Raw genomic sequence first — 12,796 nt, 5'->3', positions numbered from 1 at the left:
GGGAGCATGGGTAAAATGGGTTGTCTCAGCAGATCCTCTCCGTTATCTGTTCCACCTTCCCTATCTGAGGCAGGCATTCGGTGCGAGGCTGTGGGGAATATTCCAACGAAGCAGCAGAATATTACTTTTTCATCTTTTTTTTTTTTTTAATAACACATTGACTTTTTTTATTTTTTATTTTTATTTTTTTTACAGTTTAGGGAAAATGTATATTTACTGATCTCACTTAAAGTGTAATTGGATTTGTATTGAGGTAAAATTGTGTTTGTTAATCTATTCGCTCTAAATAAGCTCATGCAATGGGTTAAAATTGCTCATTTAATACTTGTAATATGTAGGCATGGAACATTTACACTCACAAGTTCATTACTTTTTTATTTATTTTTTTATCTGTGAAACATGTTTAATGTCAACACCTTACATTTTGTGAATTAGTTACTCTCATCCGAGCTCGATGTCGATGCAGTGGGAAAAACAAATGGAAATCAGCAACCGCAACATATTGCTAATAGTGTACTGTTGATGTACAGCACTGCTTGGAATCCATGTAGCTTATGTTTCTATCTTTAGGCAGAGGTGTGCTGGAGCTTTGATTAAGGAGGCCGAAAAGGATCTGACTCTCAACTCACAAGAAAAAACATAGCTACCAAATTTGAACCCATGCAATGCCAAGGAATCGGTCCTCCTATTGGAAGTAGTATTGTGAAAATCCATTCGATATTGATTCTTAATATTTGAAACTATTTCAATACACCTTTTGCTTCCCTCTTGTATTGAAGTTAGAAATTTTAGTATCATGGGAACACTAGTGTTGGTAGTAATCCTTTTGACTTAGAATGTAGCATTACTATTTTCACAGAGGTCATAGATGATCAAAAACCAGTCTGCAAACAGTGCCTCCGATTTAAAGGAGAAGCATGTCTTAAGTTATTGTCCACCCTCTAGTCAGATGTTATTTAAACCCTAATGTCTACTGCTTGGAGTACTGTGTGTGTGTGTGTGTGTGTGTGTGTGTGTGTGTGTGTGTGTGTGTGTGTGTGTGTGTGTGTGTGTGTGTGTGTGTGTGTGTGTGTGTGTGTGTGTGTGTGTGTGTGTGTGTGTGTGTGTGATTTGAATTAATGGCATAACCACACGAAGGGTATACACATTATACCAACTAATTCAGCATTTAATAGTATTTTCCTATAAACTTCATGCAACCAAAATGTTTACTATTGTTTTCTATTTACTGTTTTAGTTTTTGTGTTTAGAGTAATTTAATTTAACTGTTATTTCCCTATTATACCAAATGTAAAAACACCTCGGGCTACAAGTTGTTCTTAAAGCAATCAGACTGTGCTAAGACTAGAAACCCAGCGATTGTTGAGCTTTAATAGGATAATTTGCTCTTCCCCGGCTCATGAATGACGTTAATCTATAAATAACGTGGGCAGTCTAGATTTAGATGTATAGATAAACTGAGTTTTGTCTGCATTTTTTTTTTTTTTTTTTACACCTCGTTTTGGATGCCATCTCTAAACGGACACTTGCCTGAATCAAGACTTGAGTTTCTGATGATAATATTTATTAAAAGCCACATTTGGACACTGAAACTGAAAGCACATCCAGCTATCGCAGGTGCCACTGTCAATACTACAATAATGCTGTCAGGAGTAATGCCACAGATACACCTGTTGGTACACTTAATTTCTTCGGGGAGACCACTTCCCCGATGCAGAGTGCGCCAAGAGTCTTCTATATGTGTCCACTTTTTTGGAAACTATGATTATAACCACTTATGACGTCTTTCCGTCAATGTGTCTGACTGCAGCAAATACTTGTCTGAGGTTTTTCATGGCATTGATTGTTAGCCTGCTAGCTGAAATTTATTTCTTATTTGAGGTGCTTCAGATATTTTGGCATCCTATGAACCTGTCTGAGGAAACAAATCTCTCTAATTTATTTGCAGCAATTGGAAAATCAAGGTTTCAAGCTAAATGACCATTCCAACTTATATGTACGTTTAATTTGGAAGACTTTTAAATCACACTTGTACACAAAATGCAAAAAAAAGTGTCAAAGCATGACATTCCTTTTTTTTTTTATATTGGTCAAACAGGCCCATATTTTCCATTGCCAGTTGTTGAGAAGTAAACAATTATAGAGTGAAGATTGTGAGACAGGTAATATGTATGCCATTGTTAAAGTACCTTCTGCAGAATGAGAGCTGGAGAAAGATGTGTGCTCAGTGGTTGGCGCTGCTGCCTCAGCAAGAAGGATTTGAGCCCAGCGGGGGCTTTTCTGTGTGTAATTTCCATGTTCACCCCATGTTCTTGTCTGTTTTCTCCACCCTCCTGCCGATGCCCTTGACATTGGCTCTAGAGCTGGAGTTGGTCCTTGGTCGTCATGCCATGGCTCCCCGCTGCACCCGGTAGTTAGGATGGGTTTAATGCAGGCCCATTAGTGAAGCGACTCTTCTTTTTCTTCAAAAGATGCCACACAAAGTACACAAGTATTTTTCGTGTTTTCTTTTTTGAGTTGAGCTCAAGTGTCCTCGAGATTGATAACAAGTACATCAAATATTTTTAAAGTAAAATTACATGAAGTTGTAGATTTAAAATAACGTGCCAAATGGCCACCATCACTCTTGACTTTCTCAGACTTATCTCAATGGTAATATGCAGATTTCACAGAAGTTTGCAATCCTACCTAACAACATTATAAAGATTTCTCCCAGTGTTCGATGGCCCCGGACCCTCCTACAGGAGTTTTTCACAACCATCATCTTTTCCCACCGTCTTGGGTTTGAGCCTGGGTTATGAAAATGGATCAATGTGGTACAATATACTGTAGGTCAAGAGATGCAACCTTTCTGTTTGTTTAACAATTCCCACAGTTGCCATTTAAATCACCTGAACGGCATGAGTTGGTGTCTGTAACAATCTTTCAACTCCTTCTAGCTGTCACATGCAGTGTTGATAACTATCCATCTTTCTGACTCCCAGCTTATCAGCAGAGTCTCATTTTGTCGGCGTAGCTGCAGCAAAACTGTCTGAACCGTTCAAACTGATAACGGTACATTGTAATAATAATAATACATAAGCCGTATTACAATCTGTGTGGCAGTGTTACGCAATGGAAATCTAATATATATATATACACACACACACACACACACACACACACACAAGTGTACTATACACTCACGGAATCAACAAATCTAAAGGCTCACATTGCGTTATGGTGTGTTGGTGGTTTAATTTGGCTTCGATGATGACTATTCCAATACTAAATGATCGCATGTCGCTTCAAATGTAAAATTAAGTAGTAAAGTGATAAAAAGCAGAACTCAAAAAACAAAACAATAGTACTTGTGGTGGAGGACTTACACAATTGCATAGTCAGCATAAATTAAGACATAACTTTATTAATCCTCGGGGAGGGGGAAATTTGGGTCTTACACCAGCTTAGTGAGTGGCATACAGAAAGAATCAGAGTAGGTACACTGAGTTAACCAAATATATAATACATAATGCAAAATAAAAACAAGTAATAGACAAGCTCAAGAATATACAGGGGAGAATTTACAATGAAATACAAATAGAATAAAGATATAAAAACAAGATAAAGCAATGTGTAATAACAACAATAAGCAGTGTAATAATTTGGATGCCCACAGGGTGTATTTAAGTGACTTGCAAGGAGTAGTTGACAATGTGACAAGGGCCATGCATATAGAAAATCAAGTCAAAAACAGCAGTCGAGCCAAAGTGCTTTCCGGTCGAGGTTGATCTATTAACAATAAGAGCAAGCTTTGCACATACACTGTATATACTTAAAGATAGGCTCTCCATTTTTAAACTCAGGGTGTATTAGATCACTTCGGAAATTTAACAATTTTCTTTTGTTTAACTGAGTTGTAGCATATCGGCAAGTCTCTCAATCGACAAGCGCTCAGGAGGATGCTCAACAGTTGTAAATCATAGGAGCCGACCTGGGTCAAAAATGGGGAACCTGTCCTTTTAAGAATATACTAAATAATATTTAAGGTCAAAAAGACTAGTATTTTGTCGCTTAGGTCTGTTTCCATGACCAGAGGAAAACCTGGAGGGGAGGGAAGACTTTTGTCTGACTTTATAATGACATATGCAGGCAGCTTCTTTCGATTACAGTGTTTGAAACCGAGGACCACAGAAACCTTGTGTGTCAAAGTGTCCCACTGCCAATGGAATGTTCTGTGTGGCGGTGGTCCGTGTCAACCTCTGCTTGCAATGCATGGGAGATCTGATTTTTTTTTTGTCAGCTAGGTGGAAATACTTCAAATTGGCAAAATGAAAGCAGCCCATCAGCTACCTGCAACAAGACACAGCAAATAATAGACAAAGGAAATTCATCATTTTGTTGACAAGTCCCTATTGGCCCCGGTCACACCAGAAAATGGCAATTCAAACCCGTGTGTGTCCTTGCAAAGTAGACTGTACTGGTTCCAAAGCTGTACGGTGTGGTCGCAAGCTGGCCGCCTCACAACTCAGTGCAAGCCATGCTGTCTTTTTTTTTCGCAGTTTATATTCTTGACCAGCAAAATTTCATGAAATGGAATCATCCCACTTTTGTCGATGTGAAACATTCATTTGGGTGTCTTTGGCAAGCAAAGCAGTTTGTCTTTTGGTCAATGCAAAATTGTATTGAAATTAATATTGGATTGAAATGAATTAATTTTGGTGTAAAATATTTCGCTGTGTTTTTATAACTGGGTTCTTAGAGGGTGCAGGCTTTCTTAGAGAACGTTTGGCGCAATGGTACGGTTAGTAACTCAAATGTCGTTTTCTTTCTTTTCTGTCAAAATTTATTTTTTCATTGCAACAAGCAACAAGCAATTTGCAGATTCATAATTGTCCTATTAGTATGACTTGTAAATTAAATGTTGGCCCAGTCATTAAAAAACTAGCCTCAGGGAAAATCTGCATTCAAAGTGACTGTAACTAAGATCACGTTCACACTGAAGGCAAAAGTGGCCCAGATCTGATTTTTTTTGCTCATATGGGACTCATGACAGTTTGAATACCACAAATCACTTGGAATCTGATCTTTTCAATTTGAAAATTAGCCACTTTTTTAGGTAAACCTAAATCGGATACCGGTCCAGATTTTTTTTCGGATGCAACCTCAGTCTGAAGAGAGCAGGGGGAACCTTTTTACTATCACAGACAGACCTCAATGCACAAAATGTCACAGACCAGGGTGGTGGGGGGGTGTTGACTGAGTATCTCCCCATTATGCAAATAAATAAATACATTAAATACATCTCCAAAAAAAGAATATGAGGGTGGCCCAAAAGAGAGACCCCTGTGTTTCAAAAAAATTGTGTGAGATGTGTCCCCTGAGGGAGAGATCGGGGCGCAATATGTGCACATTGTCGTTTTTATTTTAGATGTATTTTATTTGACTAAATTTCCTGATTGAACGAAACAAAAAAGCGCCGTGCCCCTGTCTGGATTCAAAGATTTCAAGTGCGAGCTTGAGCCGAGTTATACGGTCCCAAGCCGCCCGACAACCATTGTGCCTGCCGCGTTTATTTTTCTGTACGGCAGCGCGCTGCGTGTGACATCTTTGTTACTTCTGCGCGTGCGGGTCAGTTCAGGACTGTGACCCGTTTACATTGGAATCTGATCGGCCACATTAAACACCAAAACAAAAAAATCTGATCTGAGCGATAAATCCCAATTGAGCACGAAGGCCTGCAGTGTGAACGGGTTAGGTGATAAGTTTAAAGGACGACCAGATGACACAGAACACTCGGGACAATTTCTCTACAACGTTATGCACGGCAGTGTTTCCCAAAAACTAGATTTTTGGGAGAACAGGGAGAGTTTCCCAACCAGACTTTAATATGGCGGCGTTTGCACTCGAGTACGTACTTCAGTTGAGTAGGCGGTCCTTCAATGTCGCCCCGGACACATTTGTTTACACTGCGAGAACCGTGTGGCCACATGTGGCTCAGACCAACTCCCAATGTGGTCTGAGCGATCGGATCTCAGACAGCAATGAGGACGTGTTGGGTTGGTTTACAGCTGGCATCGGAGCTGTTCACTTGGGATCGTCACCAAAGACACATGTTGAGTCTAAATCCAAAAGCTTTGCCCCTCGTGCTTAAGAGAGAGAATGGAACATGTTGCAAATGTTGCTGACAATAAATACAGTTGTCAATTCATGATATGTTCTCTTCTCTTAATTGTAATGCCTAATACACAATTTTGTTAAGAATAGTTAAATAAATCAATAATTCTACACGATAAATAGAAGGTTCACCCATTGTCTGTGATCAAAAACCCTGATCGGAGCACCCTTAACCGTAACTTGTATTATTTGTTGTTCAATGAAAATATGTTCTCTGATGCTATCTATGCAGGGATGCAGGGTATAGGATGATTCTAAACATTAACTACATTGGCATTCAGATCTTGGACCAAAAAAGATGATCTGCACATCCATAATGTGCAACAGCTGTTTTTACCACTTTCCACTCTGAGACATTTTATCAGGTATTGCGAAGTAGACTTTTTTTTTTTTTTTTTTTACATTCACCTCCCCGTAATTCAATGCAAATGTTGAGCAAATGTTTATTTTTGTCAAAATTGATTTTTATCTACTTCGGTACAATAGTCCCCCCGTTACAACCCACTCTGTCTGTCTTTTTGTCTTGAATCTCCACGACCAATTACCAATTCCCTTCCAACATTCCCACTCTGAGGGGTTCATGTTGGCAACTCTTACACATTCTTTAATTGTTGTTTGGTAAACATGTGGGATTTTGGGGCTCAATAACTGTCACTTTGTGTTTTTTAGCTGAGCCCACCATAAGATCCGTTGCTTTTTCCGGGTGCAAGTTAACCTGTTATATTTTTTTGAGAAACTCTTTTTGATAATAGCTGTGTTGTTTATTGCTGTTGTTTTGTTTGCCTGGCAAATGAGACAAGTGCTTAATCCGTGATTCAGAAAGCTGCAACATTGTTAAGACTAGATTAATGTCATTCTCTGTTTATGTACGCACTGCGAGTCACACAAACAGACGTTTTCTTCAGCACAACAGTATATCTCTGAATAGAGACGGACGATAGCTTTGTGCCTTAAATGCCCGGACACTTTTTCATTATTATCACTTCGGGCCCGGCCTCAGGTCAAACATTACATTTTATGATTGTGTAAGACAAAGCCTATATTTGGACATCAGTGTATTGGAAATATTATTTTTCTCTCTCATACTGTGAACTGGGTTGAGATACTGGTATATGTAAAATGATAGGGATCAGGGCTCCAGACTGAACATTTAGTCGTTGAGCTGTCGCCATTTTTGGAGACACCAGTTTGACCCGCAAATATGCAGATCGTTTTTGTTTTGTTTTAATAGTCATCATATATCAGTAGGAGTCACAGAGAGTGTGTCCTCATCACGCAAAGTGCTTATTTAGTTCCTTAAGCAGACGTAAAATAAAATAACCTACATCTAAAATAAAAACACGGTTGTGGCGAGCGGATCGCAGACACCCCAATGGTGTGTGAGTGTGAGATAGTGATGGAGAGCTCAGGAATGTACTGACCGCATACCTTATGTTTACATTTGTTAATTTATTTGGTTTCTATATTAAAAAAAAAAAAAAAAAGCACAATTAAACTTTGTTTTTTTTCTGTCATAATAGTGACTTTTCCCTTTAAAATAAAGCCGCACATTGTTATTCCTGTAAATTGTATATTTATTACCAAAGCATTTATCAGTAATACAGTTAAGATGGAAAAAATATGAATGTGTTGCGTTGCATGTCAATTTTAGTGGTGCTCCAAAATGTTGTGCTGGTGCTCCTAAAATTTTCAGAAGGTAGCACCAGTGGGGAAAAGTTAGTGTTTAGCCCTGGGGATGGATTCAAAAATCAATACTCCAATATGATTGAAATTCTATCGTTTCAATTTCTGACTTGATTTAGAAATGATAATATCAATTCTTTGTTTGGGAGTTATGCAACCGATTGCCGCTTAAATTAAACACTGAGATCCTGCCCAACACGCAGCCCGTGAAAATTCTGTTGTTATTCACTGATGATGGAGGAATGGAAGCGAGGCAGAGATGGGGAGAGAGAGAGGTTTGAAAGGTTTGGAGAAAGCATAGCGCTGAATATTTATCATTGGGATTTTTTTGGACAGGCACGGAAGACGAACCATTACCGCTGTGCGTGGTGTGTTCCAAGATTTTATCAAACAAAGCTCTGAAGCCATGTAAACTGCGCCGTCACCTCGAGACAAAACACCAACAGTGCACGTCCAAGCTGCTTGAATTTTTCGATAATAAACTGAAGGAGCATCAGGGCAAGAACAAAGTCATCGAAACGTCATGTTTGGGCACCGGGAACGAAAATCCTGATCTGTCCAACAGATCTGTGCGATTTCTGATCTCTCTCTCTCTCTCTCTCTCTCTCTCTCTCTCTCTCTCTCTCTCTCTCTCTCTCTCTCTCTCTCTCTCTCTCTCTCTCTCTCTCTCTCTCTCTCTCTCTCTCTCTCTCTCTCTCTCTCTCTCTCTCTCTCTCTCTCTCTCTCTCTCTCTCTCTGAGACTGGCTTTTTGGCACTTTTGGCATTGAAGATGAAATACAGGAATAAACTGAATGTTGAGCCAGATCTTCGACTGAGATTGTCGTCCCTTAAGCCAGACATCAAGCATTTGGTGTCTGCAATGCAACATCAGCCTTCTCATGAGGTGAGTTCATATTAATGTGCTCCTGTTAGTTTTTTTTCAGCGCTGGCGTGAGTCGTGAGTTTTTACCCAACTCCTTTTTTTTTTTTTTTTTTTTTGTTTTACCACGTTTTACCACTACTGCACTGCATGTATGACAATGCATATGATCGTTAACATATACGTCCTCTGAGAACACACGGTTTGGCGACCATATTACTTCTGGTCGGATGTGGGCCGCGAACACTTTCGAGATTAACAAGTGGGCCGCTAGTCCGAAAAGGTTGGGAACCACTGCTCTAGAAGCTATGACTACTCTACTTAAAAAAATATATATTAACATTTTTACACTGAAAAATAATGAGTGAATACCAAAACTGAAAAAGTGTTGCATATACATTTTTAAAATTGAGTAGATTTAAATTATTTTTTGAATCAAGGCTAATTTATCAATGTAATTGTCATTAATCAGAAAACAATTTGTTGGTGTTATTGAAAAACCTAAGCATTACTTACCAAGAAAAATGTCCTTAATTTAATGATTTATTAAATGACATTTACTCACCAGTATGAATCAAATTTACTTGAAGATGGTATATTCTTTTACTCTGTAAATTAGAACTCTAGAACCAATAAATAGAACTATCATTTAAAAAGATTTAGCATTTTTGCTTTTTAGATAACACACAGGAATCTCAGAATCAAATCTTAGGATTTTGCACTATCCCAATTATAAACCACTCCAGGAAGGGATTATTCATGTAATTCATATACATCTTGCAAAACCGACAGTAGACCAAACAGAAAATGGCAAGAAAAAAACAATGTTCCTATGCCATGTTAGGTCAAAATCAAAACAATTTAAGCAAAAACAAATAAATATTTTCAATAAAATATTATCTCTCAAAGTGCATGTTTTGAGAACAAAGCTATGTCTAAAACAAGAGGCAAGTCGTTGCAAAAGGTTTCAGCCATGCACGTGACCGAGTGAGGAGGAACACAACTACTACAAGAAAAGATTGAACATTACAAACATCACTAACATTATCGAATGGTTCCAATTCCAGCGGAAGTTGTTGAAATACCTCAAAGAAATGTACCTGCGTTGATTGGGGTGTCCTCAGGTCTAAGGTGGATTTCGATCCCAAAAGATGGCAGCATGCTTTGGCACGATCCCCAAGGTCACGCAGTAGGCTCATTCCCTCATTCACGACGGCAACGTCGTCCGGGCGTTCGCAGCTTGCCATGGCCTCCTCTCCCCGCGCGGTGTAGATGGTCATCACCTGCTCTTACAGATCCTCTTGCAACCTGAGCATCCAAGCAGTGTACTGTCATCTTCACCGATATCGGGGGTTCGTTCTCCAACTGTGGGTTCTAAGCATGAAAGAAAAAATAAGGAAAAACATTTATTTGGTTTTCTTCTTCCACAAAATAAAAATAAATTTTCAGAAATAATTATCCCGGTTGAATTAGTCATGTAGTCGATGCACAATGAAGAACTTTTCGGCAGGCTACAGTTTCCCTAAGAGAGGCCGAAAGAAAGAGCCTGTGTCCCTGTAACCAAAGCACTCTCCCACTCCTGTCCCTGGGTCTGACAGCGTAGGAGACAAGGAGACGCTTTGCTGACACAAAAGCTGCTGCTGTGCCGCCTCTGTGCAGTTATTGTGTGAAGACTGGAAAAAGACTGTCAGTATGCCTGATCAGCATTACTGTTCCGGGTTGAACAGCTGTCTTTCCAGTTTTAATATCCAGTTTTGCGCTGGCATTTGGAGGGCTGCTTGTGTAATATATTTTTAGTGTTTGATTCACGCCGCTACAATGGAAGATGACCGCGAGCGCGCGCGGCAAAGGGTGACGTCACTGCTGATCTAATGAATTTTCCTTCAGAAATGTTCTGTCCAATAGATGAATGACCTTTCACGACCATGTGTCATTTGTTTACAAATGGGGTATGGGGATGGTAGCTCAGGCGGTAGAGCTGGTGGTCTAGTGATCTAAAGGTTGCTGGTTCGATCCCAGGCTCCTCCTGCTAGCATGCTGTAGTGTCCTTGAGCAAGACACTTAACCCCTAATTGCTCCTGATGGCTGCGTCCGTCGGTGTTTGAACAATTGTAAGTCGCTTTGGATAAAAGCGTCTGCTAAATGACTAAATGTAAATGTAAATGTAGTTTTGCTTAACAAAGGACCGTGTGAACACTAACCGGACCTAATGATAAATGCAACAAATAGCCACTTGCTCTTGAATTGGACGAAATCTAGCAAACTATAGGTGTGAAAGCACCCTTAAAATTGAAAGACGAACTTTGAATATTTTGTGTGTGTGTGTGTCTTTGATGTTCAGGCCGATGATATCATGCCTCCCGTGTGCAAATGTTTTTGCACGCAAAGTCGTAGACAGCTGTGCCGTTTGTCTTCTTAAATTCAGAGGCACGCTCTCGCATCTCCAGCTCTTGGATCTTCTTGTTGTGTCCTGTAGGGTAGTGTGACAGATATATCTCCCTTCCGTGCTTTCTTAATATTTTTACACGTTGGACAGGTTAAGCCGCTACCGTCCGCATAGGCGACATTTGGAAACAAACCCATTCCAAAATCCATTAAAGTGGAGAGTTGAGCGTGGTCGAGCCACATAGCCATATGAATCTGCTAAATATATCTTTAGTCGGAATGTAACTAGGACAGTTTAGGAGTAAAGACAGCGTTGAGATTGCCTCAAACGACCAGACTCTGACACAGGGTTCCTATACCATAAAGGACCAGATGCTGACACAGGGTTCCCATACCTAAACATAATAAAAGACGGGAGTCTGAAACAGGATTGCCATACCTTAAACAAACAAATGTCCAACAGAACAGAAACAGTCCCCTTTCCCAGAGACCTGGTTCCCCGGAACAGCACGGTCCATGGGCGACCCTCCCCCAAGCGGCCCTCCTCCCTTCCGTAGCATGGGGCCTTCAACTGCTGTGCTGGCTGGTTGAGGTGTAGCCGGGTTTGGCTTTAAAGGGGGCTGCTTGGAGGGGTGGCCTGACTGCTGAGCTGATGTAGTGTTTGCATATCAACATCATTGCTTGTGTCCATATTGATAGTGCTATGGCAACTATTTAAATGCTTTTTAAAACCTAGAAAAAAACATTTAAACTGCAATGAACTTAAGGTGCTGAACTAATGCACTAGGTGCATCATGCAATGGTCTACAAATTTGACACAATGGCTCTTAGCTTAGATCCATGAACGTGGCTTGAATGCCTTTGCCATCAGGATCTCTTTTGTTGTTGTCCACCCAAATGCTGTAAACTGGGTAAAAATAATTGCACCGGGTGCGTCGTGCAATGACCTACAAATGTTGCACGTATACATGGGTCTAAGAACTTGGCTCTTACACTGTAGCTCCTGTTCATGAATTTGGCTCGCAATTCCTTCACCTTTGGACTTTCCTTAGTTGTGTCAACATCAATACTGCAGGCCGTTGTCTGGAGGAATGTGTATATGTTGCTGAGAGCGTTGTCATAGCTTACACTGAAAACAAAGTGCACTTTAAAGAGTTCATCAAAGGCCACCAATGACGTGGCTCCCTGGCAGGGGATGAGCTTCTTGTCCATTACAACGTAGAAAATGGTGATGGCCTGCTTGCTGGTTCCAGAAGCAAGAAGGTATAGCTGGTGATGTCCTTCCTGGCTCTTTAGGTGTTCTTCTAGGCTCCTGCATGACTGGGGAAAAACTATAATTAAGTTACATCGTAAAAATATTGTCTTTGGTCTGTGCTACGTTTTCCACTTAAATCACATAATGTGGCCCTGGTAAATACCTTGTGAAACACAACTAGATGTTCCATGGCCTGTGCTGTGCTGATCTTCTGCATTTTCTTTTTAGTAGGCTGAGGTGGTAGAATGTGCAGGAGCAGCAGGAAAGATGCCATATTTCTGTCCCACTCTGTAAGAAGCAAATTTATAACTTATTTCCAGGCCATTTAACCTACTACCTGTGACCCTCTGTCTTTCTGGGCCCAAAGGACCATCTTTATTTATCAGCTGTTTTGTGTTAAGTCACATCTTAAGTACTGGGTATGACACTTTGCACTGAAAGTCATTTAATTTGGCCT

The sequence above is a fragment of the Zeus faber genome (genome assembly GCF_960531495.2).
Source record: "Zeus faber genome assembly, chromosome: 16".
Lineage (NCBI taxonomy): Eukaryota > Metazoa > Chordata > Actinopteri > Zeiformes > Zeidae > Zeus > Zeus faber.
The sequence above is the reverse complement of the archived record's forward strand: the minus strand, read 5'-3'. Positions refer to the sequence as shown.